General features: G+C 42.6%; 1 pseudogene; it reads left to right on the top strand.

Moving 5' to 3' along the window:
* LOC124036511 overlaps window positions 1-15057 on the top strand; it is a 262702-nt pseudogene that overhangs the window by 185494 nt on the left and 62151 nt on the right.

The following is a 15057-nucleotide window of genomic DNA, read 5'->3' as shown; positions in this document are numbered from 1 at the left end:
TTTACATGAGCCTTTTGCTTAGTTCCCTATATTAATTCCCTATTTTTGTCAATGACTTACCACTAAGAGTGGAGAGCATTGTCATCTTGAAGACCTTACTGCTTCAATGAATTAGGGAAATACGCACCAAGTTCCATGTCAAGGAAACATTGGTCCCTAGGGTGTTTGTTTGGTGGAAACTGGTCCACTCCCTCCCATATGTCTGAGACTAGCGAATCATCACTTGTCTCACAGGTCTACCGTCCCAAATGACACCCTATTTAGTGCACTACATTTGACCAGGAGCAATAGGGCTCTGCTCAAAAGTAGTGCACTATATAGACAATAGGGTGCTCCCGAGTGGTGCAGCGGTCTAAGGCACTGCATCTCAGTGCAAGAGGTCTCACTACAGTCCCTGGTTTGAATTCAGGCTGTATCACTTCTGGCTGTGATTGAGAGTCCCATTGGGAGACGCACAATTGGTCCAGCCTCGTCCGGGTTTGGCCAGGGTAGACTGTCATTGTAAATAAGAATTTGTTCATAACTGACTTGCCTAGTTAAATAAAGGTTAAATCAAAAATAAAGATTTGGGACACCGTTACAGGCACTTTGTACTGGAGGAGGGAAGGATCTACAAGGAGGACATATCCTCAATGCTGATTAGTTAAAGCAGCCTGTGTAGCTACTGTATGTATACAAAATCATTACAAATGAAAAGCTGAAATGTCTTGAGTCAATAAGTGAACATTTGCTTAACAAGTCACATAATAAGTTGCATGGACTCACTCTGTGTAATACTAGTGTTTAACATGATTTTTGAATGACTACCTCTTCGCTGTACTCTGCACATACAATTATCTGTAAGGTCCCTCAGTCGGGAAATTAATTCCAAACAAAGATTAAACTACAAAGACCAGGGAGGTTTTCCAATGCCTCGCAAAAAGGGCACCTATTGGTAGGTGGGTAAAAATGAAAAAGCAACCATTGAATATCATTTTGAGCATGGTGAAGTTATTATTAGGCTTTGGATGGTGTATCAGTACACCCAGTCACTACAAAGATATAGGCGTCCTTCCTAACTCGGTTGCCGGAGAGGAAGGAAACTGCTCAGGGACCTCACCATGAAGCCAGTGGTGACTTTAAAACAGTTACAGAGTGTAATGGCTGTGATAGGAGAAAACTCAGGATGGATCAACAACATTGTAGTTACTCTGCAATACTAACCTAAATGACAGAGGGAAAAGAAGGAAGCATGTACAGAATAAAAAAATATTCCAAAACATGCATCCTGTTTGCAATAAGGTACTGAAGTAAACTTCAAAACATTTTGAAAATAAATTTACTTTATGTCCTGAATACAAAGTGTTATGTTTGGGGTAAATCCAACACATCACTGAGTATTGTACCACTCTTCATATTTTCAAGCATGGTGGTGGCTGCATCATGTTATAGGTATGCTTGTCATCGGCAAGGACTCTGGAGTTTTTGTTGTTGATAGAAAGAAACGGAATAGAGCTAAGCACAGGCAAAATCCTGGAGATAAACCTGGTTCATTCTGCTTTCCAACAGACACTGGGAGATTAATCCACTTTTCAGCAGGAAAATAACCTAAAACACAAGGCCAAATCTACACTGGCATTGCTTACTAAGATGACATTGGATGTTCTAGAGTGATCTAAATTTGTCTAAAATTTGACTTAAATTTACTTGAAAGTTTATGGCAAAACTTTAAAATGGCTGTCTAGCAATGATCAACAACCAACGTTACAGAGCTTGAAGAATTGTTAAAATAATATTGTGCAAATGTTGTACAGTCCAGGTCTGCAAAGCTCTTAGAGACTTATCCAGAAAGACACACAGCTGTAATTGCTGTAAAAGGTGATTCATACAGTACATGTATTGACTCAGGGGTGTGAGTACTTGTGTAAATGAGATATTTCTGTATTTCATTGCCAATAAATGTTCTTTCTAAAACAGGTTTTCACTTTGTCATTATGTGGCATTGTGTGCTATCACATTTGAATTCCGACTGTAATACAACAAAATGTGGAATAAGTCAAGGGGTATGAATACTTCCTGATGGCACTGTAAGTATTGATGATGTTATGGATGGACTGCTCCTTTGTATTTGTATTTACTATGTATCACTGTTAGCTGTTGCCAAGGCAGCAGCTCCTCTTCCTGGGGTCCAGCAACATTACGGCAGTTATATACAATTTAAAATATTACATGACATTACATTTCATAACACTTTTCACAACACATTAAGTGTGTTCCCTCAGGCCACTACTCTACAACCACATATCTACAATACAACATCCATGTGTATGTGTGTGTAGAGTGTGTATCTTATCATGTGTGTGCCTGTGCCCGTGTATGCCTCTTCAAAGTCCCCTCTCTGTTCCATAAGATGTATTTGTATCAGTTTTTTAAAACTGATTCTACTGCTTGCATCAGTTACCTGATGTGGAATAGAGTTCCATGATGCTGTTAAGATCTATGCTTCCCACTACCATCGTTTGTGTTTTTAATTAAGCTAGAAACCTTAGTTGCTACATTAATTGTTTTACTTATACATTAATTATACCCATTGATTCTTGAAGAATTTAAGTTATTAACTGTCATACCCCCATCAAAACTCTAAATATAACCTTGTTTTATTCCAATGTCTGAAAACAATGTAAATATGAACAAACAATTTATGGCCTCCACATGGTTAAAACTATAATTTTGATATCATGGATGGTCAGTCCTTGCATCCATAGTTCTGTCTATGAACGGTTACATTTGACCAAAACAGAGGCAGGGTGTCTGCTTTGTTATTGTTTAAATTAAAGATTCTAGCTTTAACCTAGTTTAAATCTCCTTCCTTATCAGGTGTAAATAGTCGATATGCTGAAGGGAATCACACACAAATGGGCCCCATATAGACCCATATATTCTATTAGGATTCAATGCCCACGGATTGGAGAAAAGTCACTGACCTTTCTTGTTGAGTCTGTGCATAGTGAATGTTATCGTTGGTGAGCAGTGAGCAGACAAAGTCGTTGCTGTCTCCTACATAGATTGGAGGCACATGGAGAGTGGCAGGTCCTGGCCGGTCTGGGCACTATGGGGGAAGAGAGGCCTGAGAATAGCAGATAAACAACCCCGGTGGTCACACAGACACACACACACCTGCCAGGAAACCCGGCTGCGTCTAATTCCCTGACCATGTTACCTTCCCTCTGTCCTTGTTCACTTCCCTTCATGGAACTCACTGAGACAACTGGGTTGGTGAATATCCAGTCTTGTCAGATCAGTGAAGGAGTGTAAATGAGGGCAGATGGAAGGGAGCACATTTCTTGAATGAGACACAGGAGAGTCCAGGGGAACAACAGCATACAGGCAGCATACAGGCAGCATACAGGCAGAAAACAGGCAGCATACAAGCTGCAAACATTCAGTGGCACTATGTTTCCCCTCAGCACAGGCCTTAGCCTCACCACACACTCAACCCTCCTACATCAGGAGTGTTGCAATGCTTTTGCCACTCTGTAATGTCCACTAAAGTCAGGATTGATGTTATCTTTGCCCCATGGTTCCTTCGTGACTCCGTTAATGGGGTTGTTAACTGAATGTGCCCAGACAATACAATACACCTCACACACATACCGTACTTGTATATCATAGGCTCCTTAGAGGGGGGAAATACATTTTGCCTCAGGTTTCAACTAGTCCGGTGCCAGTGGGTTGTGTTGTAAATGTCTACTTTTTTTATCACAGAAAAAGGATCTTTACCTATTTTGTTTGGATTCCTATTCTGTTTTGACTTCCATGTCAGGCAGGACTGGATGTATTGGGGTCTGTGTTATACAGAGAGGTCTGAAATTATTGACACCCTTGATAAAGATGAGCAGAAATGACTGAATAAAATAAATAATTCAAATACTGAGATATATTGTAATTAAAATACTGAGCTATCCACTGATGTGTGTGGCCAGAGTTCTATTTTAATGTCATTTGGACCAAAGCACCGGTTCCAATCCAAGTACCAACTCAAACTTCATGCGTTTGTTGGACGACTTGAAAATAGAGCTCTTTACCACACACACCTATGAAACCCTTCTTCCATCGCCAACAGACAACAGTATGATATTGCTTATTGCTTTCCTTATCTACGCACAGATGGAGACAAAACCTAACATGCAAACTTCTCTTCCAATATTTTCTGTATGGGTGGGTGAGGTTTTAGTTATCTTTCCCCTATTGCAGTACAATGCCTTTTTTTTAATAGGTTTACTTGCTGTTAGTGGTCTGTGTTTATTTTTCCAGACTTTTGATCTAATTTAAATAGGATATTATTTTGTGAAGATGTATAGAAGAGACTTGGCTCTGTCAGTGTAGTTGGCCGTATAATTAAAGAGTTAAACAGTGAACATTGGGCCTAATTGATGTGGCAGACAAAGGCCTCGTCTGGATATACTGTAGCTGCCTCTCTCTCTGCAGTGGGAAATCAAAATGGAGCATTGTCAAGTAAATATATCCCCAAATGCAGGTGAACGTTCTGTAACTAAATATTTTGTCTTGCAGATATGTTTGTTCGTGTGTGTGTTCGTGTCTGTGGGCTGAAAATAAAGGGTATATGATTTCATAATAGATGTTCTGTATTAATTATGCGATAAGTGCCTGTCATTGTTTTAGATGGGCCTTTTTTAGAGCAGTACCTGCCTTTAATGATCATCATTTATTTGTGGTGACATGACTGTGCTAATGCTGTTTCTCTCCTCAGCTGAGAGGTGTTTTGTCCTTAATTGCACTCAGTGTTCACATGTACCATAGCTGCCTTGGTAGTCTGGGATACTCACTTGCATGCACCTCACACATCCACCCACCCACCTACCTACACACACACACAATCAACCTCACTGCAGTAAGTCAGAACTACTTAAAGTGCAACTGAATGCAAAATATAGACTCTGTGGCATTGATATTACAAAAACGTTTATTCAAGTGCCAAAATGAAATAAAATGTCTAAGTAAGATCATTTGGGTCATAAAGTCAGTATTTTCTAAAACAGAGTTTTGTGAGATTTGTTTAACTTAGGTCGCCATGACTTACATGAGGGTTAGGGTTTTGATTCCAATCCTGCCCACACGGGACCACTGCCTGGCACAGTTTAATCATGGTTGGCAATAATCAAATCATCCTGATCACAGCTGCCCGGTGTGCTGCAGTGAAAGCTATCCAATTGCTCACCAGAATCAACCTACAACCCGCCCATTTATTTAGAGACAGTCTGATTTATTTAGAAAACAAATGATACAAGACATTGTCGCAAATGTTATGTTGAAAGAATAAGAGTTTTTTTCTAAACGGCTTGGGTTTTCTCCAACTAAAACATCCTCACGCTCGTGAGCTAATCTTGGCATGACACACACAACTTTCATTCAAAGATGGCTATATTTAGAAAGCAGTAAATGCATTACGAGCGAAGCATGGGATTCCCTGACCAATCACGTTCACACTGTCAAGATGGACAAAAAACATTACTGCCTGGATACGATATAGAAAACATAACACACCCATATCAAGCCACACCACCAAGACACATCTAGTTCCTGTTAATGAGCACCGGAAAAGTGCAGGTGGAATCGGTAAGTTGAGCCCCTCTTTAACTTAATGTGGCAAATATTGATGAAGGTTCAAATGATTGCTGTAAGATATGGTCAAATACATCACCATACTTCTCTCTCATTTATGTGATCAACACTTATTGAAAGCAACAAGATTTCCACACATCCATTTTTTAAGCCAACCCTCCCTTGTTAACAACTTGAGCAGGAGGCAGAAAGCCTGGTGTTGACAGAGGCCAGTAACAGGCTCTCTGAGGGTGGGAGGATGTGTTAAAAGGGAATGCTCATTGGAGACATCAACATGCTAGCACACTGTGCAGGTGAAGTAGTGATGGCTAGTGCACTCCAGAGGACCTTTGACTTTGTACTACCCACCACCAAAGGGCCTTCCAGGGGATACTGGAAGGGAAGTGTAGCTCGGGGCTTCTTTCCAACAGCACCGCAAGGAAACCCAGACCTGCAGGAGAGTAGGAGGCAGGCATTGATGGGAATTGTAGTGGTTTGAAACACTACAGATAATTGTCTATGTAGAACATATTATGAAGAATAATAAGGTTTTTGAGCCAATGCAAGCCATGTGCCAGTATACAGATATAACCTTGTTCCAAATCTCACCTGTTTTTTCACGATGATCCAAGCCCTCTGAAATTTAAGTGTGATCCGTTCTCTCCCTATGCCATTCCTGTTGTCCAACTCAATAGGCTGAGCCATGGCAAGGCCATAGGGAGAGCGGTTTAGCTTTGCCTTGTCCCCTCCAACTAGGCTCACACCACCTTAACCTCCATTCTCATTTTTAAAAAGCCAATAGCCATAGCTTAAGTCTCTCTCTCTCTCTCTGTCTCTCTCTCTCTCTCTCTCTCTCTCTGAATAATTCTGCCTTTTGGATGACTTAGTCACTGGGAGAGCCACTTGGATAAAGAATAAAGCAGAGTGGGGTGGAAGAAATCAGAGGTTTAGTTGAATAAGTCCTGTCAATGGTGTTCTGCCTGTAAACAAATAGGGGTGACAGATGACAGAGTGCCGAAGCTCGGGTCTGTCTCTCAGGCACACCACCTGTCCCGGACGGTTAGTCCTCAAGGAAATGTGCCCCTCGGAGAGATGCCGGAGAGTGCAGGACCTGCCAGCTCCCATTAGCATATTGCTCACAGTCTTTCTTTTTTGGGGGGGATTATGTGCAGTCATTAGTCATGATTTTCTCTCCTGTCTCCCCCACTCTGTCAATTGCCATATCTCTGCAGGGGAATTCTGAATTATGTTTGTCTCACTAAGTGAAGTGCTGGTTGGCTGTAGTGGTGTTTTTTTGTTCATCTCCAGAGTGGCATGCTCCACGTGTTCCAGTAGAATTCAAATTTGTTTGGAGGATAGCAGGGGACCGAGTTCCAACAACATTTTTGCTGTAAAATCTGTTTGGAGACTAACAGGCAGCTGAGGTTGTTTGTTATCATCCATACACTACTTTCCTCACAGCCTCAACATAATGTAGGCTAGCTGATTTAGTTCTTAGTGGCATGATTGTTCCTATACATACAGCTTACCTTTAAATATGTATCTTGTTCTGTATCTTCAAGCAACAGCATTAATCTAGGGACATGTTCCTGCTGCTATTCAGTGTGGTGTTTAATTATTATGTATTCAAAAGTCTGAAATGCAGTACATGGTGTGCTGGTGTGACTGCCAACGAGCATGTTAGAATAGGCTGCATTTATTGTTGTGTGCAGGAGAGGAAACCCAGAGGAGAGGACGGGGTGCTGAGAGACTAGATTTATGTCCCAAATGGCACCCTATTGCCTAGTGCACTGTATAGTTCACTGGGTAATAGCCCATACTGCCCTCGTTAATAGTAGTTCACTGTGTAAGAAATAGGGCACCATTTGGCACGCAGCCTAGATTGGTATTTTTCTGTCCCAAGCCTCACACGTTACATATTTTCTCTAATCCTATGTTTGGGACGGCTGCAGGCTATGGAAGCTCTGAAAAGGAGGAAAGAAAACACATGACAGGTCCCTAAGCCCATGGCTCAGTTAAAAATGGAAGCTTTTATCAATACAGAACTATATAACAGGTCTGCAAAGATTTCAGCTGGGGAGGTTTATGTTGCGACGCTAAGAGGATTTCATAGGGAGACTCCATTGGTTCGGACATGCTTTAATGGGCTTGTTCTAAAAATGTACTAGGTTTGAATTGTGCTTGCTATGCTTGTGTAACTATGGTTCATGTTAGGGGTACTCAACTCTTACCCTACGAGGTCCGGAGCCTGCTGATTCTCTGTTCTACCTGAAATTTAAACCACCTGGTGTTCCAGGTCTAAAGCGGGCCCTGATTAGAGGGGAACCATGAAAAAATGCAGTGGAACTGGCTTGGAGGTCCAGTTGATTTTGAGGGGTTTATACTATGTGTTATTGTGTCAGGGTAACCCTTATTTATTTACCCCTTTTTTGTGATATCCAATTGGTAATTATAGTCTTGTCCAATCGCTGCAACTCCTGTACAGACTCTGGAAAGGCAAAGGTCGAGAGCCATGCGTCCTCCGAAACACAACCCTACTAAGCTGCACTGCTTCTTGACACACTGCTTGCTTAACCCGGAAGCCAACCGCACCAATGTGTTGGAGGAAACACCGTCCAACTAGCAACCGAGTCAGCGTGCATGGGCACCGGCCTGCCACAGGAGTCGCTAGAGCGCGATGGTATAAGGACATCCTGGCCGGCCAAACCCTCCCCTAACTCAGACTACGCTGCGACACAGCCCGGGATCGAACCTGAATCTGTAGTGACGCCTTTAGCACTGTGATGCAGCGCCTTAGATTGCTGCGCCACTCGGGAGGCTGTCAGGGTAACTGTTACATCAGCGTTTTCCAAACCCCGTCTTCCAGTCCCCCCAACAGTACATATTTGTGTTGTGGCCCCAGACAAACATACCTGAATCTAATTGCCAACTAATCATCAAGCCCTTGACAAGTTGAATTGAGTATTTTTGTCTGGGGCTACAACAAAAATGTGTGCTGTTGCGGGTACTGGAGGACCGTAGTTGGGAAACACTGCTGTACATATAATATTATTTTTGAAGCAGGTCTGATGTGAAGCTTGTTAGTGGGGATGATGATGCTCAAGCCGAGGTTCTCCCAACCTTCTCCTCAGGGAACACCTGATTAACTGGCACATCTGATTTAATTAGTCAACTTATCCACAAGCCTTTGACTAATTTAATCAGGTGTGCCAGTTTAGGTTTAAAACTAAAATATTTAATGGCTTGGGAGGGGGGGTAGAGGAGACCCTGCTCCAACCAACTTTTTTTGTTAGCAGTATTAGGCATTACACACAACAGAGAGAGTCTTGGAAGGCTGCCTATTTCATCTGTTATGCACTTTCAATATCCAAGCAGAGAGCCAGAGGACAGGGAGAACAGAATCACATTAGGCACTCACTGATTGGGGCAAAGTGTCAGGCCTCCTAAAAGCCGAATGTATTTTTACCACATTATTGATTAGTACTACCAGACAGCTATGTGTATAGTAAATATTTGATCCAGTCCCATCCCACTCCCTTAAAGATCTCTCAACAACAGTTAGGGCACTCTAAGGACTCCAAGGACTGAGAACCAGAGGTCCTGTATATGTTCTTGGTACATTGTTTCTTTCTCCAAATAACACTTAATCCAGACAGTAACTTCACTTACTGGCTGTTTCTTTATTTAAATAACACTTAATCCAGACAGTAACATCACTTACTGGCTGTCTCTTTATAAAAAAAAAACAGTTGATCCAGACAGTAAAATCACTTACTGGCTGTGTTTTTGTTAAACAACACTTTAATCAGACAGTAACATCACTTACTGGCTGTTTCTTTCTGCAAAGAACATTTGAACCAGACAGTTAAATCACTTACTGGCTGTTTCTTTATTTAAATAACAGTCGATCCAGACAGTAACATCACTTACTGGCTGTTTCTTTATTTAAATAACACTTGATCCAGACAGTAACTTCACTTACTGGCTGTTTCTTTCCCCCATGCAGGGCTGAAGGTGCGTGAGGTGTTGATCAACGTGTCCCGTCAACAGGTGGAGGACTTCCACGGCCCAGAGGACTACTGGTGTCTATGTGTGGCCTGGAGCCACCTAGGCACCTCCAAGAGCCGCAAGGCCACGGTCCACATCGCATGTGAGTAGCCTACTACAGTATTGTATCACCCATAGTAGTTTTTCCCAATCGTATTCCTGGGGACCCAAAGGGGTGTTTTTGTCTAGCACTTTATTCTTGATTCAACTAACCAACTCATCAATCCTTTAGTTTAATCAGGTGGGTTAATGTTAGAGCCAAAACCAAAATGTGCACCCTTTTTGGTCCACAGGACCAGGATTAGGAAACACTGACCTATAGAACTTACATGGTAAAATAACGGTTAAATAAAATTAAAATAATGACCTGAAATGATATTCAGGTCAGTTATGCCATTGTGGGTGGAGTGGTGTCATTTTGAGTGTCCCCGTGAGTTTACCAGTCACATTTCCATGGTCAGAGCCTGAGTTTCTATGTCCGTTCTACTCATTATATTTATAAAGCACCTCAGTCTCACATTATGGCTCTTGGCCAAAACTGCACTGCAGGACTAGATGGATAGAAAGCCGACGTGCAACTTAGCAAGAAAATGATCCCCATGACATATACTTTTAAGTTTAATGGGCATATATGTATGAATATGTACTCATCAGCCAGTGTAGTCTATCCTCCAAATAACCTTGGCAACCTGCAGACAGATGGAGCCGGGGAGGCAGGAAGGAAAGGAGACCACCTCCTGGTTCATTCAGACCCGTTCCTCACTCCCAAGGTTGATGTTGTGTCCAAACTAAGGACAGGGTAAGGCAGGGAGAGTCAGTGGCAAGTGGTGTTAGTGATGGGGAGATTGAGGGCAGGCTGAGGATGGGGTGGACTGACAGCAGGGTGTTATCTCCCCACACAGACCTGAGGAAGAACTTTGAGCAGGACCCCCAGGGGAAGGAAGTTCCAATCAAAGGGATGATCGTGCTTCACTGCCGCCCCCCAGAGGGAGTGCCAGCAGCAGAGGTAAGACCCCAGCTTCCCAGCCCTTAACAGTTATGACCCCTCCAACAGTGTAGGAGCCTCTCTGTGCAGGGAACAGCTTACCTTACACTCCAGGCTGTTGAGAGGCTCTAGAATAAAGCATTTCAACTCTTATGCAGCAAGGGGAAAACTGTCTGCTTTGAACACATATTTATTCCCGACTGTGTTGTGTCAGCGGTAGGCATACACTACACACTGTGATTTTTTTTATGATGACAGTGTTATTGGATGCACTGTTCAAAATAAATGTGCATACAGTATTATTGAAATGCAGTGTCAAGAGTTAATCAGTATGAACTATAGCTCTGTGGTGCATGTGTGGGTTTGAGTGGATTTTGGCTGTGGGTAACCTGTGAGTTATGAATGATTCAGCATGGAGAGGATGATGGGGGTGATGCCAGCCTGGTTTGTGTACCAAATGGCACCCTATTCCTCATGTAGTGCACTACTTTCAATCAGAGCCCTATGGGCCCTGGTCAAAGGTAGTGCACTATATAGAATAGGGTTCCATTTGGGATGCAGGCCAGGCTGAGAAGAGCCCAGAATCTCCTCTCCAGTCCTTTGTCAACATAAATGAGCTCAGCCAGAAGTGAATACTGTATAACACAGAGCAGGCGTTCACAGCCCAGACCATTCCCTTGTACAGTACCCATCTCTTCATGAAATATTGAGATTGCAAGTGTAGTGTGAGGTTTTTGGGAGCCTTTTTTCGGCAGACTGGCTGACTGCGGGATGGATGCTGCTCCCGCTCCTGCTCGCTCCCCTCTCAGCTGTAATAGAATGTGAGTTGGTGTCTTTCATGCACTGTAAACATCCCTCTGGAGGAACGTGTTCAGAAACTCCTTCGGTCAGCAATGATGTCGAGGCAAGCTAATAAGTCGCTCGGAATTGGATACATTTTGCATCATTGTGGCTGAGACCGCTTATATTAGCCTGTGCCTGGCACTTTGGGAGAGGCTGAGATTGTCTCCTAGCTCGGCTCTCTGGAACATTACTTGCATAAGGGAAACGTGACACTGGATTTACTGCTCTGCTCTCAACATGGCTCTCCATCTCACTTCTCTCTTCAAATGTTTTCAGGCACACAATTTCTATTTTATTCAATTTTTTACCCCCTTTTTCTCCCCAATTTCATAGTATCCAATTGTTAGTAGCTACTGTCTTGTCTCATCGCTACAACTCTTGTACTGGCTCGCGAGAGTCGATTGTTGAGAGTCATGCATCCTCCGAAACACAACCCAACCAAGCTGCACTGCTTTTTAACACAGCACGCATCCAACCAGGAAGCCAGCCGCACCAATTTGATGGAGGAAACACTGTACACCTAGCGACCTGGTCAGCGGGCACTGCGCCCGGCCTACCACAGGAGTCGCTAGTGCGCGATGAGACAAGGATATCACTACCGGCCAAACCCTCCCTAACCCGGACGACGCTAGGCCAATTGTGCGTCGCCCCATGGACCTCCCGGTCATAGCCGGCTGCGAAAGAGCCTGGGCTCAAACTCAGAGTCTCTGGTGGCACAGCTAGCACTGCGATGCGGTGCCTTAGACCATTGCGCCACCCGGGAGCACGCACACATTTTCAAGTGAGGCTGTTAAGTGAGTTGCTTTGAAAACGCATTTTGGCATCTTATTCTCATTAAAATCAGATATCTATGAACATTGCAAATGTGCTGAAGCAAAGAGCAAGTCAATACTCTTAATTTTACGTTTAAGATTAAGTTTCAGAGGTCGTTTTAAATTTTCACTTCATAAGGGGTTTCATTAAAATATATATCCAACTTCAGTCATTGAGGTAACCAAGCACATTAGGAATAGAAGGAGAAGTATAAAATGCTATATTCCTATACACCACAAGAATAATAATACAGCCTACTCATACCACTTTTATTTTGTTTGATCTGCCATCTGTTGGAATTATTTTTAGCATTTCAGCATGGCAGCTTAACGAAGTTAACAAAGTCAAAAATGTGTGAGAGAATAATTGACTGTGGTTTCCTATTTTTTCATCATAACACATTTACTCTTGTATTAAAGAAGTAATGATTATTTGAATGAGTATTGTGAATATGGGTTAGATGTATAACATTTCAAATAATTTGGACTGGAGCCAACATCAGATAATCTTGAATAATGAACCCATTCTAGGATCATCTGAAAGGAAAGTGAAGTGAACAGCCAATGTTACAACTTCTAACAGTGGTGAGTGGGGAGTCAAGCGCAGAGAGCAGGTAATTCTGTACGTGGATATTTTATTCCAAAGACTGTGGAGCCACGGACATGCAAAACACCAGGGCGCATGAAACAACCCGTCCCAAAATACAACGGACTAAAACTGTCCGGAAAAATATAGATAACACTCATACACCAGATAACAGAGAACAAGCCCGCACTAATACCCAGCGGGCCTAGTGCCCTTAAATAGCCTACAAACAAACACTAACTTAAAACAGGTGTACCCAATTAAACCCAATAAACAGAAACAAACTGAAAGGGAATCGATGGCACCTAATAGGCCGGAGACGACGACCGCCGAGCGCCGCCCGAACAGGAAGAGGCACCATCTTCGGCGAGATTCGTGACAGCCAAACTATAAACCACCACACTTAATTTATGGAAAGAAAATATCTTAATATGAAATTAAACACATTGAACAGTCTCAGAAATGGGAACCCAGACCATGACACAAAATACTGAACAATTTCAGGGTTGCATCCCAAATGGCACCCCATTACCTAGTAGTACTACTTTTGACCAGTGCCCATGGTGCACTACATAGGGTATCATCTGGGATGCACAAGATGATAATTCCAAGTGTTTCAAATGTAATTATTCATAAATGGAAGGAGAAAAAAAACATTTAAATTACAGAGAAAAGAACACTGGCTTGCTGCTGTGATTATTTGTACTACATTCTACCTCCAATACTGCTTTTGACTAATTTAGCCAATTGAAGTGAAAAGGAACAAAAGGCACTAAAACAGCTTGTTAAACTCTTAGTGCATTTCCATTGTGGCAAACAATAAATATATTACATTCCACATGTAATTGCCTTCCTTTCCTGTTAGTTTCTTCCAAAATACACAGACTTTACTATTGCCATCAAAGTAATTGTAAATGGGTGATACTATTGATTCACTGTAACTAATTTCAGTGAATGAGCTACTTGTTGCTACAAAACCATTCCACATTCAGCCTTATGTGCTCGCTTCGAGGCAAGCAACACTGAACCATGCATGAGAGCACCAGCTGTTCTCTCCCACTTTGATCTTGCTCACCAATGTCTAAATGACTATCGTCCCCCGTAGCACTGATTGGGAGAGGACTGGGAGACTAGTCAGGATCGAGGGAAAGATGAATGGAGCAAAGTACAGAGAGATCCTTGATGAAAACCTGCTCCAGAGCTCTCAGGACCTCAGACTGGGGCGAAGTTTCACCTTCCAACAGGACAATGATGCACACAGCTAATACAATGTAGGAGTGGCTTTGGGACAAGCCTCTGAATGTCCTTGAGAGGCCCAGCCAGAACCCGGACTTGAACACGATCGAACATCTCTGGAGAGACATTAAAATAGCTGTGAAGTGATGCTTTCCATCCAACCTGACAGAGCTTGAGAGGATCTGCAGAGAAGAATGGGAGAAACACCCAAAATACACAGGTGTACCAATGTTGTACCCAAGAAGACATGAGGCTGTTATCGCTGCCAAAGGTGCTTCAGCAAAGTACTGAGTAAAGGCTCTGAATACTTATGTAAACGTGATATTTCAGTTTATTTTTAATACATTTGTAAAACTGTCTAAACTATTTTTGCTTTGTCATTATGGGGTATTGTGTGTAGATTGATGAGAAAAAAAATCATAAATATTTGAATAAGGCTGTAGCGTAACAAAATGTGGAAAAGGTCAAGAGATCTGAATACTTTCCGAATGCACTGTATATATTACTAACAGTATGTGGACACCTGCTCGTCAAACATCTAATTCCAAAATCATTGGCATTAATCTGGAGTTGGTCTCTCTTTGCTGCTATAACAGCCTCCACTGTTCTGGGAAAGCTTTCCACTAGATGTTGGAACATTGCTGCGGGGACTTGCTGCCATTCAGCCACGAGCATTAGTGAAGTCGGCACTGATGTTGGTGATTAGGCCTGGTTCACAGTCGCGGTTTCAATTCATCCCAAAGGAGTTTGATAGGGTTGAGGTCCTGGCTATGTGCAGGCCAGTCAAGTTCTTCCACACCAATCTGAACAAACCATTTCTGTATGGACCTCGCTTTGTGCATGGAGGCATTGTCATGCTGAAACAGGAAAGGGCCTTTGACGAACTGACTTCTTGATAAGGTGGCATTCTATGACGGTGCCACGTCGAAAGTCACTGAGCTTTTCAG

The sequence above is a fragment of the Oncorhynchus gorbuscha genome, linkage group LG05, assembly GCF_021184085.1.
Source record: "Oncorhynchus gorbuscha isolate QuinsamMale2020 ecotype Even-year linkage group LG05, OgorEven_v1.0, whole genome shotgun sequence".
Lineage (NCBI taxonomy): Eukaryota > Metazoa > Chordata > Actinopteri > Salmoniformes > Salmonidae > Oncorhynchus > Oncorhynchus gorbuscha.
This window is presented reverse-complemented; position numbering and strand designations above follow the sequence as displayed.